This window comes from Leptosomus discolor, chromosome 6, assembly GCF_034619465.1.
Source record: "Leptosomus discolor isolate bLepDis1 chromosome 6, bLepDis1.hap2, whole genome shotgun sequence".
In the NCBI taxonomy this organism is placed as follows: domain Eukaryota; kingdom Metazoa; phylum Chordata; class Aves; order Leptosomiformes; family Leptosomidae; genus Leptosomus; species Leptosomus discolor.
Genome location: NC_141396.1, coordinates 38,656,658 through 38,670,854, shown reverse-complemented (window position 1 = coordinate 38,670,854; position 14,197 = coordinate 38,656,658).

The following is a 14,197-nucleotide window of genomic DNA, read 5'->3' as shown; positions in this document are numbered from 1 at the left end:
ACAAAAAAACCTTCCCACAGTGGGGAAAAAAGCAAGCATTCAGAAGAATTAATGTATTTCAGAGTCATTACTTAAGCAAAGCCTACTCAAAAAGGATTTGGAGGATACCTATACACAAGATGTTCCAACAGAATAAGGAAACTTCAGTAAGTACGTCCGCAAAGCGCTCCCTAACATGGGTGAGGATGATTTTTTTTCCTTTCAGTGAAACAGGAACAAAGCACAGGACACCTACAATACAGGGCAGATGAGTCCCGTATTCAAATCCTACCCACTTTGGCAGACTCTGTCCTGTTTATACGCCCTTTCGGAAATTGTGTGCAGTTCCCCTGCCTCCCACCACCCCATTTAGACCCACCAGGTCCTATTATGTCGCAGACAAAAGCCACCTTGCCTTCAGCTTCAGCATGGCACATGGGCAGGAGGAAACCATGACCGAGGTGCCCTTCTGAGCAAAGCTCTGGCTGTTCCATTCGATAAAACTCTGAGCTGCCTCCTTGGTTGTAATCCTGCCATTTAGAGAGACACAAAACACGACAGATCTGCCCGTCAGCTGGACACAAAACATTTGCAGGACCAACAGCTTGAGTCATTAGCAGCACTGCAGGGCAGCAGTTGCATGCAAAATGTGCCCTGCTCCAGTTCAAACGAAATGGGAGAGAGCTGGATGCCCACTGCCATCCAGAGAGGCCAAATCTTCTTCACAGCTCCAATAGGTCCAAAATACCTTAACAGCAGGGAGCTAAGCTGACCAAAGGCATCATATGACGCTTAATGCCCATTTCAACTTCATCCACTTTGCCAGGGCTTCCAGATCATAAGCAGAGTTAATTTTAAATCATACACAAGGATTTAAACTGTGCAAAAAAACACTAAGCAGCATTTTCCCCTCCTACCCCCAACATAAAGAAGAAAATACCACAATTCAACCCATTCTATAGTCTGAAAGCAAAAAGAGACCTTCGGGGTTCCCAAATATTCAATAGCTGAAAAGACGTTTGTTCATTTGCCCCTATTTTCCACATCTTTTTCACCTTCTCGCATCACTGTGTCTGCTCTCATGGGAAAATGATTAGGAACTTCATCTTCTAAGAAAATATGCCTAAGGCGGCCCTTAATTTACCTCCAAATTATTTATTTCATTAGCTACAGCACTACACATTTTTTGCTTTTGAATAATCCCAGGTACACTCCAAACATGTTAATTCCACTTCTACTACAACATACCTGCTAACCTGAAATAGAAAACATTATTTTAAAATGGAGATACGCTACCACAAATACCACAGTGAAAGGACTTTATTTTAATTGTCTTTTCTTACATGGATTAATTGAACTGTCACACAGCATTTTTAAATTTACAATTACTTGACTACCCATCTTCCAATTAATGAGGCTTAGTCATCCGCACATCTTACACAGTAAACTTGCTACAGTCTGATAACATACCTGGATTCTCTCCATATTCAGCCATAGGCATATTCAACGTATTTTATATTTGTAAGCTTATTCTAAAACATACTTTGAAAGTGTCAGTGGCAGAAAGCTAAAAAACTTTTAACCAAAACACCCTGACACATATATCCCTATTCTTGATGGTCAAATTGCTAAAAATTGCTTTCTAATCCTGAATATTTTTAATAAAATCTTATTATAAGATGGCAGGAGGCACAGAAATCTGTAATAGTCCTTTTTTTTTAAAAAAAAAAAAAAAAAAAAATCAAAGGAGGTTTTGTCCTCCCCCTTGAGAAAATTTGGCTTTTTTATATCATGTAGATATACATACTGAATACTCAGTATCAGCTACACATCTTTCTCCAGTGCCAGAAACTGGTCATTAACTTGCTTTTTTTCTTTTAATTATGAAGCTAGACAAATTTATTTTGTTTGCTTTGAGCAGGAAAGAGACAAGTTACCCATTAACTCAGTATTCAGATTACATCACTGTCACCAAGCTTGAAAACTTTTCCAGGCAGAATGGTTGAAGCACGACCAACCATTTTTCCTATTTATAGATCTCATTGTACTTGCTCAGCTGAAGACACCAAGGTACCCTGGAACAGGCACCCTGTAATGGGTCTGCCTGAGATGCAGCCCTCACCGTGCTGTGCAGTGGTAGCTAGATAACACACCCGTGTTTTGACCACTGCTGAACAGGGCTCACATATAAACCCAGACTAGTTTCTGTTGTCCTCTGCACCTAACAAATACATTTTGGGGTTCCAAATGACAAATCCTGAGGCCATGATACCAAATTCTTTCACCTTTCTCTTTTTCTGCTTGACAGGGCTGACTGCAGAGGTCTGCAACAATGCTCACATGCAAGATCTCCCCATTCGTGCATCTGCCTGCTGCAGAATCCAGGCAATGCCGAACAGGTGAATTGAAAAGCTTTTCTGTACACTGAAAACCATGGAGAGGTTTTGCTAATGATTCCCATTTCCAAATTGACTGTGTGTGAACAGAAGCATAAGCAGCAGTGAAGCCTGCAGAAAGCTCAAGGAAATCAAGCAGCCTTTCTCCCCTGCCTCTGAAACTTCAGGTGCTGATAAGTGAGCTCACACAGCAGCCCCTCTCCTGTAAATTCCCACAAGTGCTGTGAAGGAACCGCAGGATTTGAAGTCCTATCCCTCTGGTCAGCCACTGAACTCAGCTGCCAGAGATTTAAAAAAAAAAAAAAAAAAAATCTAAAGTAAACCTGGGAAGATGTAATAAATGAATTGTGATGGTAAATTTGAGAAAAGACAAGACAATCAACTCCATTAACGGACCCTGTGAATAGACCCCTCTTCATGGATGCAAGTAACACCAAGCAGAACTGACAGATGCATTATAACAGCCAAGACAACCAGTGTTTTCCCGTGTCATTTAGGCGATTTGTTCGCCAGGTCTGCCTTGCCTTGTCTTAAGCGACCATTTACCAAGTATTACCTGAGTTTTATATCTTCCCTCTTTGCAGAATAAAATACCCTTCACTGAAGGCACACTAGGAAATGCTGGTTTGGTTTCAATACTATCCTAGTTAAGCTTCTTTGGTCAGTGGGGGCTACAGCTTTATGTTCTGGATGTAAAACAAGGGATTTCTGATATTTTAATACTGGATAATTAAGACATTGGATACACAATTCTGCACAAAAGGTTTTGGTTTTGTTTTTTTAAATTCAGCTGATGGATGCATAAAAACCTGCCGGCAAGGCAGTCAAAGACAGAAAGTAAGGCAAGAAATATGTTCAGAAACCAAAAAGTACATCTTCTATTTCCCACTTACTACTTTTTCTTTAAAAGAAATATCATGCTATTATTTGGATTGTGCTCGTTATTTAATCAATTACTCCACAACACAGTGAATTAAGCTAGGGTGTCAGACTCTTAAATAACCAGCAATCAATTAGTGCTTTAAAAGAGTAGCCCAGATGCACTCATTGCTCAAGAAATCAATCTGAACTGATAGAATGAAATTGCTGCTATCCTCTGTCAGCGATTCCTACGGCTCTATTTAGACCTCTAAAACACAATGAATACCCAGCTATTCCTCTGAAGGTTCGAAGTGTGAGACAATGCTAATCCCTGTAGCCATAAAGGTGTCTATTTGTGATATGACTGCTAGAGAGAGACTGTTTAAAGCATATAAATGAAAGGTGGGAAACCATCCAAGTATCCCTTCAAACTTCCTGAGCTATGGTGTCATGTTAACATACTCTATGATGCACACAAGAAAAGTTACAAATTTAGTACAAACCCCATGGTTTTTACTTCTCGTAATATGTTTCCTGCTTTAAAGTATGTCTTCTGAAACTTTGAGGTGCAATACTGACTGCAAACACGAAACCCAAAGGAGACAAAAAGACAAGAAAAGAGGTCGTATAGCAACACATTACAATGTCTCGGGTCTTAATGTCAAGAAAGGAAGACGTGAGGTCTTGCAAGCTGTTATTGGGCAGGGCATTTGGCCATGACACCCTGCTTTACCATCTCTCAGGAAAAGGGACATAGCTCATTTTATATCCTCCCTTTCTCTTGGGGAGGCAGAAGGCGTGATGTAAGGCTAGAAGGCAGCAACTTCCATAAGCAAAGCAAGAGACTGATTTCAAGTTAAAGGAGGAAGATTCTAGTTAAACTGGAGTGAAGAAGAGGTAAAAAGCTAAGTGACGTGCCGAAAGACGCAGAGATCGTCTCAACTGTTTTCTTTTAACACTGTGTCTCCGTCCAGTGCTGCAGACTACACCTTAAGCAAACACTACCGTTGAATCTTACTTAGCAATAAATTCAACTCTGAATAGATACAAACACACCACTGGTCAGTTCAGGGAAGCAGCCTTTAAACCTGTGCTCCCAGGGCACGCTAGCAAGCCCTCAGCTCCCCATTGTATTCCTTCAAGGGACAAAGGACTGTGCCTCTCTAGACATTGGCTTGAGAGCAGATATCCCTGGGGTTAACAGCAGGAGATCTTGTCTTCTGGTGGTCAGGGATAACCAAGAAAGCTCTCCAGGGCAGTCATGAAGATACCCAACCTGCAGGCATCTCAAAGGCACATGTGATACCATTGAGCCCAAGTAATTCTGGGCTCAGGCCAGAGTCAATCAGGCTTTGACTGACCTGTATTTTATCATCTGTGTCCTAATTACCAGAGAGGGCAATTTTTGGTTTGGTATTCTTTTTTTTTTTTTGAAGTGTATCTTGTATAAGCCCCCAGAAAATGAACTTGGCAGATATTATCATCTGACCACCTTGCTGTGAAAATTGTCATCTAATGACCTAGTTCTTTTACCTCATTAATATTACATCTCCGTGAGAATGACTGCCAAAAGCATGTCTGTCCTTGCACGTTTACAGAGCTTAATTAACAGTGACAAAGTTCAAAAGGCTGAGTGTGATGGTCAATTTAATACCTTTCTTACTAAAGATATTATTTTTCAGCCCAAACTTATCACTGGTTTTGTTGCTGTTGTGCAAGTGAAATACTACACACTGATCAGAAGCATCTCTGCATATCACAGTCCATTACGTGTCAGCATTTAACGCATTCTCAGATTTTTAACTGGGGAAACAACAGATGAGTGTGCAGGACATAGGCCCAAGTGCACCTGATGAAATATCACTTTTCCACATTCAATAAAAAAAAAAATCCTAGAACTTAACTGTCAATGGTTTTTATAGATATATCTATCTTCTCTCTCATTCTAAGCCATAAATTCTCCATAAATTTTATCATTTGACCTCCTTGTGGAGGATTTGTGGCATTTGAACAATAAATCAATAGCATGTTATGAAACACTGTCTCACTGTGGAGATTCTCTGAAATGACACATTCAAGAAAAACTGGATTTGCTAGAAAGACTCTCTATTTTCCTTTTTGGGATAAATAGCATCTGACATTCAGCATCACTTCCAGTTTAACCAGAGCAAAGAAGCCACCTAAACCCTCAATGACAGCCACAAAAAAGCTGTATCTGAAAGAGTGAATAAGATAAAAAAGGGAAAAATGTAAGGAAGTGCACTTGGACTCTGGAAATATGGAGATGGTTCCTATTGTCACTGCCTAAGACATACCTTGCTGAACACTGAACAAGCCATTTACCCTTCCCATGTCTCTGCTCCCCTCCACACAAAGGGACATACTCACGTTTAGTCTTCCCTTTTTAAGACTGTAAACTGGCAGATGAAACAGTAAAGCCTCTATTAAAAGGAAAGTCTCTTTTTAAGGACCACGCAACATTCTGTCCTCGGTAGAGCAGCCATATTTTTCAAACGAGAAATATTAATGAAAAAGCGGGTTTTGACCTCTTTAAAGCTAGAACCATTTTTTGTATTCACAGCAAAAGGTGTGACAAATACAGCATGGCTCAGAAGAAAGTTAGAAACAGTCTTCCCAGATGCTATCTACACAAAAGCTAAACAATCTTTTATTATTACACTTCTTTCTTCTAAATACCATGTTTGACAACCAAACAAAAACACTGATGAAGTTTCAGTCAACTTTCCACTTAATGCTGAAAATCTGTCACTAACTAGTACTGGCAGTGGTGCGATATCATGTACAAGATAAATTATCAGCAGCAGTACAGCCAAGAGCTCAGATAATTCCCATTAACAGATATACTTATTCAAAGACTTCTCAGAGAAGATAAATATCAAATAGGTATGAAGTTTTAATAGTCCTGGGCAGCAGCTGACCAAGTAGGAATATTCTGGAGATGACCTGCAGCTGTAGTATTGTCAAAGTTGACTCCGCTTCACTTCAGTAAACAGGCTGCCAGTAACTCAGCACCTTTCATGAGCAGTCAAGGAAAAAAAAAAAAACACAGCCCAACAAGAACCAGGTTAACAATGCCACTAGAGAGCTCATTAGAGTGTCTTTACTTTGCCTTTTTTCTCTGGGGGGTAGGTGGGAACCAAAATGAAAATTCCAGTTTATGAATCAATAATTGTTGCTTTGTGGAGTAAGATCATGCTTCCAAGAAATCAAAACTCCCTCTCCTCAGCCTGTTTTCTTCCCTGTTACTAGAAGCACCTCTAGCTTTTTTCTACCATATTTAAAATTTATTCAATTACTTGTCCGGAATTAGGGCATTAGGAGTTTTCCAGACTTGATCTCACCATGTACGTCTACACACTTAACATATTGCAGGCTGGGTCTTGCCCGTATTGTCAAACAACTAAACGAGAGGAAACATTTTCCAGTGTTTGTTTGGAGAGAGCAGAGTCATCAGTAAAGCTTACATGTAATTTGCTGCTCCCAAGGCTCCTCTCACCTAACCTTTAAAATATCACGCTGTTGTTTTCTCAGCCTCTCACATCATTTGTGCTCCCTAACAAATGATGCACCTATTGCTCATCTTCCTTTCACTCCTGTCCTTGTCTTTGTTCACCCAGACCTGCATCTGTCTGTAATCTTCTCTCTTCCTCCATATGCCTAATTTACAATAATTTCCTCACGTTGTCAGTCCTGTTGCAGAGAGAAATGCTGCATCAACTCCCCAACTGCTCTCAGCTGGAATTGAGTCAGGACTGAAAAGTCACTTTTTAACTCAATAAAATAAAAAACATATACAATTATTTTAGCTGTGGTGGCTTAGTGTTGTTTCCTGGAGAAACAAACCTTCAACAAGGGTCCTCAGAGAGCTTACTAACAGTACATCATGCCATACCAATAGAATGTCCTATGCTGATCGCTACGGAATAAAAAAGCACACCTTGCAGGAATGCATAACTTGAATGGAAAAGAATGAACTTTAGTAAGATAAAATTACACCAGCAGAGAATTTAAACACTTTTTTTATGGTGGCCCATTAATTTTGTTTTAAAAAACTCATTGCTTCGATTAGTGGCTTCTCTCTACGAGAGATACTCACATCAAAAACTCTCCAGTAAATTGCTCATCATTTTCCACACTTCTGCTCAGTGCTAAAGCAAGGAAATAACAGTCCATTTCAACAAATAAGCATTTACTTGCCATAAGGACAATGTGGGACAATTTGCCGGGGGCTGTACTACCAGATGGCAAACCTATTAACTCCATATGCCAACCCTCCATTATTTATTCAGAGATTCTTCAGAAAAATCAATTTGTTTCTTTTCATATTTGGAGGATTTTACTAAGAGAAAATTCATAGGAGGTCCACAAAAATCCTATGTTCTTTTTGGAAGCCAGTCACCAACATCAGCCTGAGCTAAATATGCGTTGCTGGCATAGCAGGGGAAGGAGCACAAGCCAAGAAAAGCCTGAGCCACTGAGAACGTTCTGGCACCCATTTCTGGCAGTCATGGGAAGCTCATGCATCACTGCTGGATTTCCATTTCCATGCAGCTACCATCAGTACCACAGGCTCTGGTTTTTCTTCCCCACCCTCAACTTGGCACTGTGCATCAAGTCAGTCTTTAGAGCCTGGGCACTTTGCACCAGCTCCTGCAAACAAGTTGTAAGAGAACACGCAGACTTAACAAGCATATTGCAGGTCTGATACTGTTAAAAGTACAATAATATCCTGGGCTTTTTACTTGTTAATGCATAGAGATGTGTCATTCTTCCACATACTGGTAGAAACTCACTCGTTTCTGAATGACATTAACTTGATCTTTCCCTTATGTAAATAAAAACAAAGCAAATGACACAGGTACTCTCAGCATTTTCCAAATTCATTTAAAGCGTCACCCCATACACAGCATAGCCTGAAAGCACCTCACAAGTGTAAAACAGGGGCAAGATTTGGAAGACATGAACACAGCCCCTGTTTGATGCTGTCCTAGGTTACAGTGTAAAATGTGCCAAAAGGGAAGAAAAAAAAAAAAAAAGTATTCTATTACCATCTTCAGGAGCTGTTGAGACCAGGTGGGGCGGTGCTCCCTGCCTCCCCCCTCTGGACTGTCTTCTGTTACTGGGCACAACAATGCCTTATCGCCTGACCCATCGAGAACTCGCTCCTGGACTATCTCCTGTTAATGGCCCATCAAGGAACTGCCTCACGACTCCCCATCCCATTGTGAGATGCTCCGCCCGGGGGGGAAGGAGCCAAGCAGTCCATGCTAAATATAAACTGGGATCTCGAACACCCTAGCAGCCTTCTTCTGTGATAGGTAGAGACACGGACAATTTAAAGTGTCAAAATCCAATGCGAATTTTATTATATTAGCAAGCGAACAAGAGCAAAGGCAGCGCTGGGCGGCCGGGGAGTCTGCGCTCCGCCAACGGCTCGCGCCTTCCCGCCTCGTGTAAGCACATTATATACAGTCTCATTTCCTGTATTCGCGACGTCACAATCAGGGTGATGTCGCAATCAGGGCGATACTCTGCGCATACTCCTTCTGTTGCTAGGGGGTCTTTTTCTACCTCCTGGTGGTCGTAAGGATGAAGGCTGAGGGTCTTCCTCGTTGCCCTGTGGGTGAACTTATGCAAGAATGTGATTATTCAACCCCTTCAGCCACGGGTCTTGTTTACTTTGCCGAATGTCCTTCGGTTGAGCTATCAAGCCTTCTTGTGAGCACATAAATCTTTCATCCATACCCTCCCATACAGGTTTAATGAACAAAGCACAACATGTTACTTATTACACTTCCACTGGATTCCCAGAGGAGCTTTTCCCCCCACTGGAGTTCCAGAGGACAAGAGCTACCTACCTACCACTGCACCTTCGGAGGAAGACCAGAGTCTTTTACCTGATCGCTGCTTCCACAGAACTACATCCATCGCTTCAGGAGGACTGCAGCCAGCATCTTATCGGACTGCTACTGCCACCCTAACAGGGTGTCAGGTTGTATTCCTGACTCTTGTCAGTGTAAACCAGTGGGTTGTTTGTTTTTTCCTTGCCTTGTGTTATATATATATATATTAGTAAAGAACTGTTATTCCTATTCCCCATATCTTTGCCTGAAGGCCCCTTAATTTCAAAATTATAATAATTTGGAGGGAAGGGGGTTGCATTTTCCATTTCAAGGGAGGCTCCTGCCTTCCTCCGCAGACACCTGTCTTTCAAACCAAGACAGATGCAGACCATAAAACGCTGCCCTGCAGGCACTGCCGCTCAGTGAGCTGCCACCAGCAACCCACTGTGCTGCAGAGACAAATCACACATGGTGGGCACTCAGCTCTGCTTGCAAGTGATGGGGTTGCTGTATGCCTGTTTCTCATTTAGTGCAATTTCAGTTTGTACCCCCAGTACCTTCTACATTGCTTTTAGTACAGTACATTGCACACTTACCTTTACCTCAGATGATAGGTTTTTTCATGTTTCATGTTTCCAGGAACATGCTTCCCATTGGGTTCTATGGCTTGTAAGAGTTGTATGTAAAATTCCTCTTTCTGCACACAGGAGAACCTTGATATGATAGCTGTCATGGCTACTTGTTTTCTAACTGCACCTCTTTTAAGGGAAACTATACATAAAATAGAGGCTTGGAACTATTCAGGAACCCCAAAACCTCCAGATATAGCTTTTTACCATCCAAAAAATTCACATCATTTCCCAAAAGTTTGCCAGTCTAGAAGTGATTGGACACACCAACGCTCACCAAGACATTGTTCCCCCCGACTATCTACTGAATCCAAAAATCTGTCCTGTTATGTCTGTCCCAGGCCAATGGGAAGAGGGGTGGGGGATACTAAAATAAACGTTTTCCATGTGGATCTCCATTTTGCACAAATTGTCAATTACTACAGAAATAATCACTGGCATGCTTGGAATCAAAGAAGGAAGATCTTCAGTAGTTTTCTAGTCTTTATTTTGGATATAAGCAACAAGAAAGTTTAAACTTTCTCTCCTATTTTGTTCCAATTGACAAGAGGGTTATCACCTTCAGTACTGAGAGGCAGACATCGCAACAAATACCTAAAGCAGAATGAAAGTATTTTCAAAGCTATGTCCTGACCAAATATCTCACAAGCAAATTCATTGATTCCTTCTCTAGTTTCAAAGGTATAAATAGCTTGTGTTGCATTTTAGCCCACAGCATTTCAGAGAAATCATGAAAAAAATCCTTACACTACGATCACATGCATGACGTTGTAACTGCAAGATGTTGGTACCATGACAATTTGCTGGAAGTTGCAATACTGCAAATTAGAGAATCCGATGACAAGGAGAGAAGGCTAACACCTCATAGCAGCTTTAGGCCTCTGGAAAAAAGCTGCCGAAGCCCATGCACAAAAGCAAGCTGCCTCTACCTCGGTGTTTCAAATACACAGCAAGATTCAACAGCTATAAAGCACTGGAATTGGCAGCAGGTCTTTTGTAAAGCTCTCCCCTCAAAGGGGACAGCACTGATGCCAGCCAGATGGAGCTGGCACGGCCACAGCATCAGCATTTCCTAGATCAACATCCACTTTAGGAACTGTCTCCTCACACAAAAATAATCCAGGGACTGTCCAAAGGACTCTAAAATGGGTAGGCAATTCCAAAGAGATACTGCAGCCATTCCAAGAGAGAGAATGTAGTGTGTATACCAAGCATACATAGTAAATCAAGGCTCAACATCTATTTGGGGGAATTTTGCACTAATTTAGGCAAGGCACAGAAGTGATGTGCATATTTGCATATACCTTTCACTTAAAACGGAGCTGTGCATGCTTGGCAAACACAGTATGAGCTATGTCTGGCAACTGCCTTCCATGCACAGAGATCCCAGGGCTGGCACAAACTGCTGACAACGGCAAAACCTATTCCAGAGAGGAGACAGAAGAAATGAACTAGGCAGGCCCACAAATTTGGTCTGAAAGCTATGAGGGTGCATTTAGCACTCTGGAAATTTTGCAGAAGTTTGGCCCTTTGAGCCCAACACAGCACCCACCTCCCAGTGCCAGTGGGATTGACCAAAATCTTTGCTTCAATCTCAAACGTTTTTTTACTCACCATTAAGGTCTAATTTGCATTTTCAGGCTGGTGGACATGTGTCTATATAACACATACATTATGCCTACCTGCATTTCAATGAAAAGTACTGAGTGCAACAAATTCAATCAGTCAGGCAAATGAAATAAATAACATCAGCCCTAGTGCACGTGCCTGGCAAGCACCTCGTGCTTTGGAAGAAAACCCAGGCTGCTGGGCACATAAACACATGGAATTATTTGTGCGTCACCTGAAAATAACTTTTGGACTGGACAGCAGTTTTAAATTAACTATATATCCCATGCTAATTTGTGTTGATTTTGGCAAATAAGAACTGGCACAAACTCAAGGGGCAGAAAATAAATATTTTTCTGCTATTTACTCATTCTGGTTCACTTATCTGCAGAACACAAATATTAAACCCAGCTACAACAATAAACAACTAAAGGCCATTTCCTGGCAGAACAAGCTTTGCGTTTTCATTTGCTGCCAAATAAGAAATGCAGGTGCAAACCTCAAGACCAGCAGCATCCCTTATTCTCGCTGCTTGTAAGTTATGAAGAAAGTTTTCTCAGGTATCTTTTACAGAAAGTAAATCAGATCATGAGCTTTCACTCTGAGATGTGACCCCGCTTATAGCACAGGCAGTTTTGAGATACACATCCTCCTCTTAGGGTTGAGATTGTATCACAGAATCATAGATGGGACTGGAAGAGATTGAAAGAGCTCATTTAGGCCATCATCCTGAACTGATCTAAATGGTAAATAGCTAACAGTTAGTCCAGGGGGGATATCAGTCGACCAACTCCATGAGAAGGCAACTTAATGTTATTTGTTAACTTTATGTGTTAACAGACACTATGTTAATAGGTATTTTGTTGCCTCTCAATGAATAAAACGCTCTTATCTCAGCAACTTTAAAACAGAACCTTTGCAAGTGATTTTTTCCTCATCAATTATTCAAGATATGGAAAACATAATTTTGCATAACATGAATGACCAAGAGAGTATATTTTTTAAATGCTCTACACAACTTTTAGCCCTCACAGCATGCATATCTAATCAAGCATCTGCTTCCAGTCACACTGCAATGTTATACCAGCCTGGCTTTTTCACATCATTTTTACATCATTCTAACACTTGGGTGCAATTACTGGAGTTTGTAATAGCATGCTACCAATTGCATACAGACCATCATTCTCTCCCTGAGCCAATAAAAGGATCACCCAGGAGGCTGAGATTGTTTTGAAATTAGCGCATCCCAAGAGCTATCATTGCAAATACAAGAGGGGAAAAAAAAAAATAAAATAAAATTGTGGCAGGATTCTGACTCATTCCAGGCTTTGAGATAGATTTCTCTAAACTACCTCCTTACAGTGAGCTCCCTACCACGATTTATTTTGAACGAAAAAACAGATGAGTTTTTTTTAAACAGGGAAAACTCAAAGCAATCAGCAAAGACAAAAGAGAAACAATGTGTATATGCAACCCTTGACCACTGCATGCCTGTAGGTGGGTCTGTGCTTCCATCCTTGGGTTCAATTAGCTAAGGGACTGGCAAAAACAGCACTTCTGCTCAGTCCTTGCAGGCTCCTCATGCCAGCTCATAGGCCAGGCTGGCTGCTCCCAGCTTGTGGCTGCGATCTCCTTTTCATCACATCCTGCTGCCTCTCAAACTTCCTCAAACACACAGGAATGGGACTCAGTTATGAACACAAAGGAACAAAATGGGAGGAAGAACAAATGCTGTCAGTCACTGGGAACATCAATGCTCCAGAATGATTGAAAGCTCATTATTAACACACACCAGAGCTTGGAAATAAAGCATAAATGCTCATGCACTCATCTTCTTGGTTCCCCTGGGTGCTATTTGCAGGTTTGCATGAGGAACTGTTTGTCCACTGAAAGCATGACACATGTGGATAGTCAGGACTCCTCACACAAGTAAAAAATGCTCACAGATATAACTTAAAGACAGTGTTTCACAGCTCAGAAGAAAAAGCAAATGCTACTTCAACAGAAGTGTCTGCAGCAATTTCACCTATAGTTCACCTAGGCATGTTCATTATGGTCATACATGGGCCAGAAAGGAGAGCAGACATCCTGGTGCTAAGTATCAGACAGCCACTGCCTGTAAGCCCTGGGAGGAGAGCAGGACCCAACAGACAAGCAGGGGAAACACTAGCACAGAACAGAACACCTGTTAAAAGTTGCTCTGTTAAATCGGTAACACAAGAGGGCCAGGACTCAGGTGTCACATGCTTGGCTCTGCCAAGCCTCGAACCCCCAGACAGCTGGCAGGCATGCAGTGTGTCTCGGAGACACCATCTCCTGGGTTTTCCAGTGTTTGGCACATGAACCTCTAGTTTTCGACACTGGCACACAACATTGGAAAGTTTCTTTACATGAGCAGGGATGAGCCTTACCCTTCCCAGGTGGCTTTAGGAGAGAAGCGAGTGGAACACACACTTGCCCTTCTTCACAGCTAACACAGGGAATGGTACCACAGCAAGAACGGAATTTCATTTCTCCTTTACAGTCAAATCACGGGATGACTGGTTTTTGGCAGTGTTTACAGGAAGCTTCATTCTGCTTCAGCGGAATTAGTCCCATACCCAAAACCAAAAGAATACAACAAGCTTTCAGTCTCCTTGCACTCACTCCTCTCCTAAAGCCATCCCCAGAAACTAACCCACCCTTCTTGCATCTTCTACTGCTGCATTAGTTTTATCCATAGCCCACACAGTTATTTCTGTAAGTCTCAGCACCCCTTCTGTGGAGATTAAGCTCATACAATATTTACTAACTTTTCACTAGTAAGAACCGTATTTTCAATTCAAAAACTGACTTGCATGTTGTGGATTTTAACGGAACA